Consider the following 12,204-nt stretch of genomic DNA (forward strand, 5'->3'; position numbering starts at 1 on the left):
GGGAATGGTTCCCCAGTTCTTTGAACGTTTCCTGGCCCCTAATGTATTTTTTTTTGTCATTCAGTGTAACTTTATTTACTGTTTATTGCACATGATTTGAAGTCTTTAATTTCTAACCACCAAAGATTCAAAGGACAATTTTTTCCATGAAGTTAAACATTAATATCAGTGAATTCATGTATTCATGTGTTTTTATTGTAAACATCTGAATTATTCACATTGTCATAGATCCTGAACTCATAAACATGGACCATGCACAGGCTGGCAGCAAGCCAGGAAGCCACTCTGCAAGCAAACAGATACTCTGCATAAGGAGAAAAGTCATAGCACAACATTTAATGTCCAACCTGAGTCACCTCAGAAACGTATATTGACTTCTTAATTCATATAGTATTGGGAACTCAACTGCTTGGTTGGTGATGGGGTTGACCTGGTTTCGGGAGGATTATTCCTGAAATAATTAAGGAAAGGGGGGCTCAATCTTTCTTCTTGGTTGCTTGCTCCTCCCCAGCACTTTCATCTTTCTTCTCGTCCTCAGCTTCTTGGGCATCTTCTCCTTCACCTTCACCTCCTTCTTCTTCCTTTGCATCCTAAAATTCTTCCTTGGTACCTTCTTCATCTTCCTTTCCTTCCTCTTCCTCAGCCTCTTCCTTCTCCTTCTCCTCCTCTTCAGCTTCTCCTTCAGAGGGGAGTTCATCCTTAGCTTCCTTGGCTTTTGCAGCCTAAATGGTCTCCTCCACCTCGATCTGCTCCTCCTGGACATGGCTGGTGTATTAAGAAGGAAAGGAGTGAGCGGACATCAAGTAAGAGCTGGTCTGTAAACCACCATAGGCAGATCGATCAAAGACCTGGGAACTCTGGGAGTAGCCGCTGGATATGCTTCCCACGCTGGTGAAACTGAGCCGCGTCTCCTCACCTTCCAAGAGTTTCCTGTAAGCTGCAATGTCAATGTCCAAAGCCATCTTCACATTGAAGAGGTCCTGGTATTCTTTTAAATATCGTGCCATTTCACTCTGTATTTCTCAACTCATTTTCTAATTTGTTGATTGTGTCCTGCATAGCACTAATGTCAGCATTCTGCTTATCCTCCAGCTCTTGCAGCTGCTTTCCCAGCACTTCGTTCATGCCCCAGCTTGCTTTGATCTCCAGGGTCTTGGCCTTGAGCAGGCAGCTCTGGGACACCTTGTCCTTGGCGGCACGCACTGTGTAGGTGTTCTTGGCAGCACTCTCGGTCAGCACGGTGAAGCGGCTCTTGTACCATTCTTCGGCATTCTGCATGTTCTTGGCAGCCAGCTTCTCATACTGGGCGCGGATATCCTTGAGCGCAGCGGAGAGGTCGGACTTGGAGAACATGTCCATCTCCACAGAGATCTGAGTATATGGGATCTGCGCCTGCAACTCGGTGATCTCCTCTTCGTGCACCTTCTTCAGAAAGGCAATTTCGTCCATCAGGCTGTCGATGAGCTTTTTGAGCTCAGCGCCCCCGAGAGCCGCCTCATCTGCACCTTTGCACACCTCCATCAGCCAGCCCTCGGCATCCTCATGGTTCAGCACCTCTTCCTGGTAGCGCGTCTATAGGTTGCTCCCAGTCCCTTCTGAGCCCTGGTGCCTCCTAACTGGGTCCCGAGGCTGCACTCCCGATCCCACTGCCCTCTCCTCGCCAGGGACGGGGTGCGGTGGGGTGGGGCACAGGCATCCCATTTTCATTAAAATGTTCAACCTGGGCCTGCTCCACCAGTGTCTGCAGGTGAAGCAAGGGACAGACAGTGATCCTGGAGGCGCTGCCCGTGCTGCCTGCCCGGTCCTTGATCGTGGCCCAGACCCCGCAGGTGGCGTCTGGCGCTGACCGCCCCGCCTGCGTATGCAAATTTACCTACCATCTTTATTGGGTTAATTTGCATATCACTCCTGATTGGCTGGTGGGCATAGCAGAGGTACAGTCAATTAGCATCTTTCTCTTTTATTAGTGTGTGTGTGTGTGTGTGTGTGTGTGTGTGTATATATATATACACATTAGAGGCCTGTTGCACAAATTTGCACACCAGTGGGGTCCTCAGCCTGGCCTGTGGGATTGGGCCAAAACTGGCTCTCTGACATCCCCCAATGGGCCTGGATTGTGAGAGGGTGCAGGCCCGGCTGAGGGTCTCTACCAGTGCACAATCAGGGCCAGGGAGGGACATAGGAGGTTGGCCAGCTGGAGAGGGACTGCGGGAGAGCTCCAGGGAATGTCCAGCCTATCTCACTCAGTCCTGATTGGCCAGACCCCAGCAGCAAGGTAACTTACTGGTTGGAGTGTCTGCCCCCTGGTGGTCAGTGCAAGTCATAGTGAGCTGTTGAGTGGCCTTAACATATAATTAGCATGTTATACTTTGATTGGTTGAATGGACAATAGACAACCAGACACTTAGCATATTAGGCTTTTCTTATATAACCAAATCACTTAGAGGTCAGAATGTTTCAGTACCTAGAAAATAAAACACGTTTAGGGTAACCTGTTTATTCTCAGTTTAGGGTAATATGCTTTCTGATACAGCTTGAAAACACACTTATCCACTTCAAATGTGCAACACTGATAGTCCATTTATGAGTGGCAGAATATTTCCCAAATTTATAACACTAGTCCTAACCTATATACCTTGTGACATGGCTACACTAGAAGCTTAACCAAAAGACCTGAAGATAGGTGTTAGTAACAGGTAAATCAAAGGATATTACATTAGTATAAACCACATTTTCTGAATAGCTTTAAACAATTCTGTATTGCAATAGACAATCTCACATTATGATACTTAGTAATATATGTTGGAAAAGAACTATGGTGCAGAATTCCTGCATTATGGAATCTCACAATTGGCCCATGCTAACTAAATACCTTTCCAGTGCACACACTACCCTGAGTTGCCTTAACCCTAACTATCCTTCAAGGCCCAACTCAAAACTCTTTTTCATCATAAATTCCTCTCAGGCAAGTATAGTGCACAACAGTCAGCTTGTCCTTCTCCTGTTCCCCAACTTTTTTTTCGTGACTCCTTTGATATGGAAACCTTATGACATAACCACCACTTTTGCACTTTTAACAATTTGATATTTAGTGTACCTTTCATCATAAGCTTCTAAAGGGTAGCCAGACATTATCATGTGTGCACTACATTTATTTTTATATAACCTCAATAATTATGGATTATGCCTTTCTAGAATCTACCACTTAATTTCCAGTTATGGATTTGATTTTCTTTAATTCGTATCTGGGAAGATGTTTTGGAAAGGGGTAAACTATCATTATGCCTCTTACTTTACCTTTTCCAATTGACCTCAAATAAGTTGTACCATTTCTTGCCCCTAGCAATATGATTTTTATGTAATATTTTTACTTCTGAACATATGGAACAAAACTTTTATTAGAGAATACCTAATTTTACTCCCTAATACTTATCTCCATCTACTTATTTTTCTCTGCATTTAGATTAAGATCTCTAAATTTAAGAATTTGTCATCTTCTTTTATATGGTCCTTTCTTCTACTGACATACTACATGCTTTAATTAGTAAGTGGATCAAAGGCACTTTTTATAAATACTTAAAAGTATTTCAGTCACATCAAATGGAACACATAATAGTGGCTAAGAAAGCAGTGATTGGTTTATCCTCAGCCAAGATAAATTCTGGAGGTACTATGTTTAATTATCACAGGTACCATTCTGGGCCAGTGGTTAGTAGTCCAATGGTCTACTGCTTTTCTGTGTTCATCTTCATCTTTCCCACGCTTTATTAGTTCTTTCTTGACACTAGGCCGTCAATATAAAGTAGGTATTCTGATGGCTGAAGTTCCTGCTTTGGAGATCGTAAAGTTGTCATTCAAATAATTTAAGGACTTCTTAGAAGCTATTTTGGCTATAAGATATAGCTTGATAATTATAGTCATGTAAGGCAGCTAAATGTTGAGGGTACCTTAAAAGTTGATCTCAAATCCATTAGTTCATTTCCTTCCAGTCATATCCATTTTGATGGTCCAAAGACCTGGCTCACATTTTCTTTATGTATTGCCCTTTAATTATACTGGTATTTCATCTACCATATTTCTTTTTTGTCATTGATACTAATACCCATGTCTGAATTGTTCTCTCTAAAACTATAGGTACATACTATATTAAAAAGAGGCACATATATGCTCCATTTTAATATTAGTTGAGAAAAAAAAGAATACTTCCTTTTTTCATCCCTGATTTACTCTGGCATGAACCATTTACTATATATATTTTTGTCATCTTCTCACTTCTAACTTCCTGCATTCATCTTCCATTCTCTATATTTTCAGACTTCATTGACCCATATTATTTCCTTTTTCAATAAAACTTTGTTATAAAATAAACACAACTCAGGATGTTACCCTTTCAGGGACATTTGCAATATCAGTCTCCTCCAAACTGAAATTATTTAAACCAGAAGAATATATTTCCAGTGAGAAGAAATATGAGACATTGAAACAAATGAAGATGGAAATCTTTTGGTCTGAGAAATTATTTTTGGAAATTAAATCATATGGGAAAACCCACCATATTCTATTCTCTCTAATGCCAGCCCCATAGCCACAGTAGAATTTGAAGAACAGTGTTATGATGCAATATATATATATATATATATGAGGAAGAAGCTCATGCCCCTAGAAAAAGAGGCTCCCACAGAGCTTGCCTTCCTATACCCAATCATGGGAATGAAATAAATTGTCTCTTTTACTTACAAAGAAAGTCTAGCATGCCCAGTAAAATGATTACTTATTGTGTCTCAAAATACAGGCTTCTGACTTGCCATCAAAAATGTTATAACCATGTTGTTGGTGATTTTAATTATTTTTCCAAACATATGATAAACTAAATTGAATAAATCAAACTGACCTTTAAATTTCTAGAATTATAGCCTATTTAAATGTCCATAATGCTGCAATAATAACCCAAGTTAATAACCATTTCACTCTCCTCCCTGAGAGGCTCTCTGGGTGATACACAATGTTATTAATTTTGGCATGATTAAAATTATTCTCATAGTTCAGGTTTAATACAGTATTGATGTTGTTATTAATATGGATTTGTCAGTAAAAATACAAAACTAAGTCAGTCCCAGCTAATGTCAGTTTTAAGGTTAAAAAATAAGAAATAAAAAAGCCCTAGCTTTTATTGAGGAAAGTAGGGAAAACCCATAAGACCCAAGTTTCATTATAAGGATATTGCCTTGCCATGAGAAAGGGTTTAAGGTGATAAACCAGACCCCAAAACAAACAGAAAACAAAACAACAACAACAACAAAAAAAAAACCAACAATACTGCAAATATATCTGTTAGCAACTTAAGATTTTTTTTTAAAAAGTGTATATTGGCCATTTTGCAGTCTTCAAAATTTCTTAGGGAATTGATTAACTCCTGAAAATTCCATAAAGATGTTCAAATAATAAGTTTAAAAGGTTAATTATCAGGGTTGAGTGAAGAGTATAATAATTTTACTTACAGTACAATTTTGTGAAGCTCGTGAGACACACAAAGCAAACTAGCTAAAAATGTGTGACTTGGAGAAAAAAAATAGATCTGAAATTTGTATTGGCAAAGCAGTCTAGCACAATGGTGAAGAATTCTAGCTAAACCCAAATGCACACTTGGACTTAATCCTTGGACTTGCTTTTGCTAGTATTGTTGATTATTAAGCATCTTTGTGCAAGATACTTAATCTGAAATGTTACCTCAAACATATTAGTTACCTCAGAAAGTTTGCAAAAAGCAAGTGAGATAATGCATGAAAAGTATTTAATGGTGCTTGGCCCATAGTAAAATGTTTAAATCATGCAAGTTCTTCTTATTAGTCCATCACTATCTGAGAAAGTTGACATCATTTTCTGCATTATATTTTCATACTTGGAGAAATAAGTAATTTCCACAAGGACTCCAGTTATTAAAAATTTGTGATGGGATTCAAACCATGTCATTTCCAATTACTAAATCAGTTACCATACTGTCCCACCTGCTTTGACTCTTTCCTGAGGTATGATCCCAGGTAAAGTGTATGTGGAATTTGTTGTATGTGTTTTTTCACATAAAAATTGTTTCCCAGACTTCTGCTTTCTGTAATTCAAAGTAATCTTTAACATAGAGCAATTAGAAAATATGATGTTTCTTTTTGCTTTTTGTTTTTGTTTTTTTTTTGTTTTTGTTTTTTGTTTTTGTTTTTGTTTTTGTTTTTGCTTGAAGATATCAGCTAGTGCAATGAGGTAGAAATTTATGGGTCAAATATTGGGAGAATAGGCAGTTTAGATGCTGCCTGACACTATTCTTTCTACTTTTGTATATATTTGAAATTTTATTTAATATATAAAGTAAAAAAACAAGAAACAAAATACTTTCAATGAATGTGCCCTAACCTACCCTTTCAACTCCTTTGCCTGGAATAGCCAACATTGATTACATAATATTTTCATTCTTCAAACTCCAAAGTCTTTTCCTTCATGATGTCAATATTGCACCCCAAATGAAAGCAGTCTCACTATGTTTACTTGCCACTTCCTTTGGCCTTTCCACAGCAATGAACATATTATCATTTTTGTGTGAATATTTAAGTATTTAAGTCACTTCACAAGCATTTTAGATTTTTACAGAAAGGACTATGACCCACAAAATTTTTATCCCTCTGCTGTGACAAACACAGAGATGAATTAGAATCTGTAGCACCTAAAGTGTATGCAATTGCTTTAAATTGTAAAGAATACGAAAATTCAAGTACAAACTAGGAAGAATGCTTTTGGAGGCTCTTCTGCAAGTTAGGGCCCCTAAAGTTGTGCAAAATCAATAGCTCCATCATTGACTGGCATTTCTATCTCTTTAATTTCCATTTTAATAAAGAAAGAACTCATGATATGATACAAGATAAAAATAGTTTATTTTGAAAACAGCTTCATATAATCTGTTGGAAATATACCCCAATAAGTTTGTTCAGACATGCATTACACCCCTGGATATTCTAATCTAAAATTCACATTATGTATTTCTTCTTCCTAAAATAACCTAATTTCTTTATACACCAGAATTTACTTCCCCCATTAGTAAAAATACAAAATGTAGATACAATTTTGTGTTCTTTACATTTTGGGGATTAAATTTAACTAATTAACATTTTAATAACATTCCACCATTTGTTCCTGCAGAAGTAGGGGACTTTCTCAAGATAGATTAAAACATATTTTGAACCATCTGCAATTCAAACAACTTTGATTTTAAGTAAGTGCTTGTTTTCTTATATGCTTGTGGAGATTTGGGGTGAATAACATACCAGTATAGATCATAAGGTAAACAATAGAAAGAATGGAATTTATTTATTTTTATTTTACTTCTCATACTCAAAAGATTCTGAATTGCTTCTCTAATTGGGATTTAAATACTGTTAAGTACCTTGGCAGAATAGACACTCAAGCTAATACTGTGAAATCTCACTGATTCAGAATGATTTGAAGGAATGAAATCTGTATATAAAAGCTTTTGAGTTATTAGAATGCCCAAAACAAATATTTAATGCCTTTAAATATCCATTCAGTAATCCAAACAAAGTTAAAGAGTTGATGATAGAGAAAAACATTGAATCAAATTTAATGAATGACTAAGGACTAGCAGTGTGTGAAGGCCACACTGAGAACCACAGTCCAGGCAAGGTATAAACTTTCTGGAAGGGAAAATGGAAGACAAACTTGGGTGCTATTGGGACAGAGATAGAAACCTTTGAATATGATGCTAGGCTAGAGTACCTACAAGTTAAATAAATGAGCCACATTGCTCTATCTAAAATAAGCCCCAAGCCAGTTTAGGACCCCGAGATAATTCCTTATCAGGAGACAGATAGCACTGGTCAAAATGATCTCCCTTGCTATTTGAGCATACAGTGAGAAAAGAGATTGAGAAAGGCAAAACAATATTAAATGGTTTTTAATAGTTTTTGAGACCTGATACTGGAGAAATTATATAGTCTGCAATGGCCCAAGTTCTAGAACTCCCCAATAGCTTTGGTGCCATTCCATGTCCACAGTGACAGGTCCACTGAAAATGGAATTTGAAACTCAAGGAAGAGTCCAGAACTGACTGCTTAACTCCATGTGGAACAATGCCAATGCACATGTCTCTCCTCTCTGTTTGTTCTCCACCCATTACTTTGTCATGATTCTTTCTAAAGCTCACTTTTAGCATAAATTTCTCTAGGACTCATTCCATCTTTTCCCCTTTTTTATTTTCCTATAAAATCTCTCTCTCTCTCTCTCTCTCTCTCTCTCTCTCTCTCTCTCTCTCTCTCTCTCTCCTTTCCTTATCTTCATTCCTCTTAATATGTTATTTCTCACTCTTAAAAGACTCAGATGCCCCCTTATTTCCCATATTTGTAAATGCAATACAACTCTTGTATCAATATTATGATGGATTATAAATGGATACTATATAATGCAATGGAGAGAGGCAGGTGTGGAGAAACATCTTCACTTTCTTGCATCTCATCTCTAACCTGCTTCTATAGACTGCACACCAAAGCTGACTTCATTCTTCCTGACTGAATAGATCAACTAGGCATAGTGGTAGACACAAGAATTATTTTTGCCAAGCTGTTCTAGGTACTTTTAGAAATGCAGAAAGACAGAATTTAATTAACTTGATAACTGACTTGAACAGAATCCATATTTCATAAGTGGTTAAGCACCTGAACTCACAAATCCTTCACTAAGCAGTACATTGACCATCGCTCTGTTACTGCCCTCCAATCATGTCTTAGCCCAGCTGAGAATCTGAATAAACTATGGACCAAGCAAAGACCTTTTACCAAATTTTTATTCCCTGCCTTTTATTATAGAACTATTCAGTCTATGACTTTGGTCAACAGCTATCCAACTTAATAACTTTAAGAAAATGTAATAGTAAGCATCTTCTCATTTCTATTTAAGAACATTTCTGACATTTTACTGTATTTTTTTTCTCAACAATATAAAGTATGCATGGTAGACAACTTAAAAAAAAAACAAAAACAGTAAACTCAAGTGCAGAGAAATAAAGTGAATTATCAAAATCATATAGCAAGTTAGCCTCCCAGTCCAATCAACATTGCGAGTCCCTCCAGCCTAACCTTATGTTATTTCCAGTGTATTGTACCTCTCCCCTGTGCCTAGCCTTTTATGTTAATCTTACATGGCACTAGTAGCCACTTCATTTATTTCCTACATTACATACCAGAACTTATCTCCATTACCTCATCAGCACATTTTTTTTTCCCTTGAGGAAGCCAAACCATGCCTTCAAACTCATTTGCTGATGACTAATATAATTTCAATATAGAACAGGAAACAGAAAGAAACTTACTCTAAAAATACATATATTTCTTTACTTCCATTCTAGAAGATGGAGGTTATTATAGATTCTATATACTTAAAATATGTTGCAATTATAAAACATCTTCCCTGGAAGGAAGGGGAGTGGGTGTGAGTTCTCAATCTAAGTAATGATTCAAGGAGTTTCTGGAGAGAAGGGGGAAGTAGAAGATGGATAGATTATTCATTGAATTTTGGACATGCCAGTCAATCAGCTGAAAATAATCTAAAACTGGGGATTGTCAGAAAGTAATGATGTTCTGAGTGGAAGAGAGAGAGAGAGAACCATTTGGAACTGGAAATAGTGAATATTATGTGCTAATCTTGGTAGGAACCTAACTAATAGGTAGTATAGTTTCTTATGAAAAGATATTTCCCAGCTTTAGGGCCCTGGTACCAACAATGACACTAAGAATAGGTATCAGAAAAATAGGTGAGAAAAACTGGTGTCTTCTAAGATGGCACTTTCTAAAGTGGGTCTCAGAGATAACAGTGCAGAAGGAAGCCCCTTCCTAAAAGGTTTCTTGGTCAAATTATTGAGAAATATCTGGTGTTATAGCGTCCTCCTAAAAATTCAAAATGCAAACCAACATAGTAATTTAATAGTCCTGCAAAAAAAAATACATAAATCTCAAATAGTTTTAACTATCTTACCTAATAATAGAGAAACATGTAAATTGACTGTACCTCCACTATGTCCACAGCCAATCAGAGTGAGTATGCAAATTAACCCAACAAAGATGGCAGTTAATTTGCATACATACCTGGGTTCCAGGAACCTCCTTGGCACCCAGGACACTCCCAGCCAGCCATCAGCGGGCAGGGGGGCCCCCTGCCCAAGCTTAAAGCCTTGGGCAGGGGCCAAGCCTGGGATCGGAGGGAAGGGGAAAAAATCAATGGACACATATCCTCAGGTGAGGATAAAAAGAAAAATAAAGAAAGAAATTTCATATCCTATGAAAGACACATCTTGAAAATGCCTAAAGAAAGTTGTCATTTTTTCATGGTGAAGGGACTGGAGTCTGTGTTGATGAAAATACCTTGACGGCTGTAATGACTGGCAGTGGCTGCAGCAGTGGGGTGATGGGGCTGGCGCCTTCCCCTGATCAGCCTGGTCACCTCCCCCAAAGGGAGGCCAGACTGCGGCTTAGGTCCGCTCCCAACAGGTAGCGGGCCTAAGCCAGTGGTCAGCAAACTGCGGCTCGCGAGCCACATGTGGCTCGCGAGCCGTGGTTTGCTGCTTTGTTGACTAATGCGTTTGCCGACCACTGGCCTAAGCCATCAATAGAACATCCCCTGAGGGCTCCCAGTATGTGAGAAGGGGCAGGCTGGGCTGAGGGAACCCTCTCCAGTGCACAAATTTCATGTACTAGGCCCCTAGTCTACACTAATAAAAGAGAAACATGCAAATTGACCATACCTCTGCTACACACACCAGCCACGCCCACCAGCCAATCAGGAGCGAGTATGCAAATTAACCCAACCAAGATGGCTGCAGCCACAGAGCGAGTAGGAGGGTTGGCTTTCCCCGGCAATGGAGGAAGCCAAGCTTCCCACCGGCCCTGGCCTCTGCTCAAGGCTATAAAGTTTCCATTATAGAAGATAAATAAATCCCAGATACCAGGGCCTCCACTTGGGTCACCATGGGGCATGGCCAGCCTGAAAACCTCCACAGGCCCCTCGCCCAAGCCGCTCCATGCACCAAGGGAACACCCACCCTGATCCGGGACACCCTTCAGGGCAAACCAGCTGGCCCCCACCTGTGCACCAGGCCTCTATACTATCTAATAAAAGAGTAATATGCAAATTGACCTTCATTCCAACACACAAGATGGCTACCCCCATGTAGACACAAGATGGCCACCACAAGATGGCCAGCAGGGGAGGGCAGTTGGGAGGGACCAGGCCTGCATGGGTGGGGCAGTTGGGGGTGATCAAGCCTGCAGGGGAGGGCAGTTAGGGGTCACCAGGCTGGCAGAGGAGGGAAGTTGAGGGAGACCAGGCCTGCAGGGGAGGGCAGTTGTGGGGGGACCAGGCCTGCAGGGGAGGGCAGTTAGGGGTGACCAGGCCTGCAGGGGAGGGCAGTTAGGGGTGACCACACCTGTAGGGGAGGGCACTTAGGGGCAATCAGGCTGGCAGGGGAGCAGTTAGGCATCAATCAGGCTGGCAGGGGAGTGGTTAGGGGGTGATCAGGCTGGCAGGCAGAAGCAGTTAGAGGCAATCAGGAAGGCAGGCAGGCAAGCAGTTGGGAGCTAGTAGTCCTGGATTGTGAGAGGGATGTCCAACCGCCCATTTAGGCCCGATCCCGGTAGGATCAGACCTAAATGGGCAGTTGGACATCCCTCGAGGGGTCCCAGATTGGAGAGGGTGCAGGTTGGGCTGAGGGACACCCCCCCATGCACAAATTCCATGCACCAGACCTCTAGTTTTTAATTATAAAATATTAGAAACATACTAAAAACACATAACAATAAAACGAACATCTATAAACCCACCACTCAGATTAAACAGATTAATACTGCATTGTTGCTTAACATCTTTTTTAAGAAAAATATATTTTCTATGTAATTAAAGCTTTAAACCATTCTACCCTCTTTTAGAGTAATGACCACATTGATGTTAGTGCTGATCCGCTCTTTCCAGCTATCTGATGAATACAGAATTTTCCAAACATGTTTACTCATAGGACCTTCTTCTTATGTAACATCTATTAACAGACCCTGGAAGATCTGAACTAAGTATATAATTTTGGAACACTGATTTAAGATTCCCATATGTTTTTTTTTTGTTTTTTGTTTTTTGTTTTTTTTTTAAAAAACAAGCTGGTGAATG

At 39.6% G+C, this 12,204-nt stretch overlaps 1 pseudogene across 1 annotated transcript in view; it reads right to left on the reverse strand.

Annotated features, from left to right (window-relative positions):
* Positions 1 to 401: 401 nt before the first annotated feature.
* LOC308255893 (neurofilament light polypeptide-like) overlaps positions 402 to 12,204 on the reverse strand; it is a 136,055-nt pseudogene continuing 124,252 nt past the window's right edge. Inside the window, exon 4 of the transcript in view lies at positions 402 to 1,572. The product of the transcript in view is annotated as a neurofilament light polypeptide-like (transcript). The remainder of the gene's footprint in view (positions 1,573 to 12,204) is intronic.

The sequence above is a fragment of the Plecotus auritus genome, assembly GCF_963455305.1.
Source record: "Plecotus auritus genome assembly, chromosome: 8".
NCBI classification, from domain to species: domain Eukaryota; kingdom Metazoa; phylum Chordata; class Mammalia; order Chiroptera; family Vespertilionidae; genus Plecotus; species Plecotus auritus.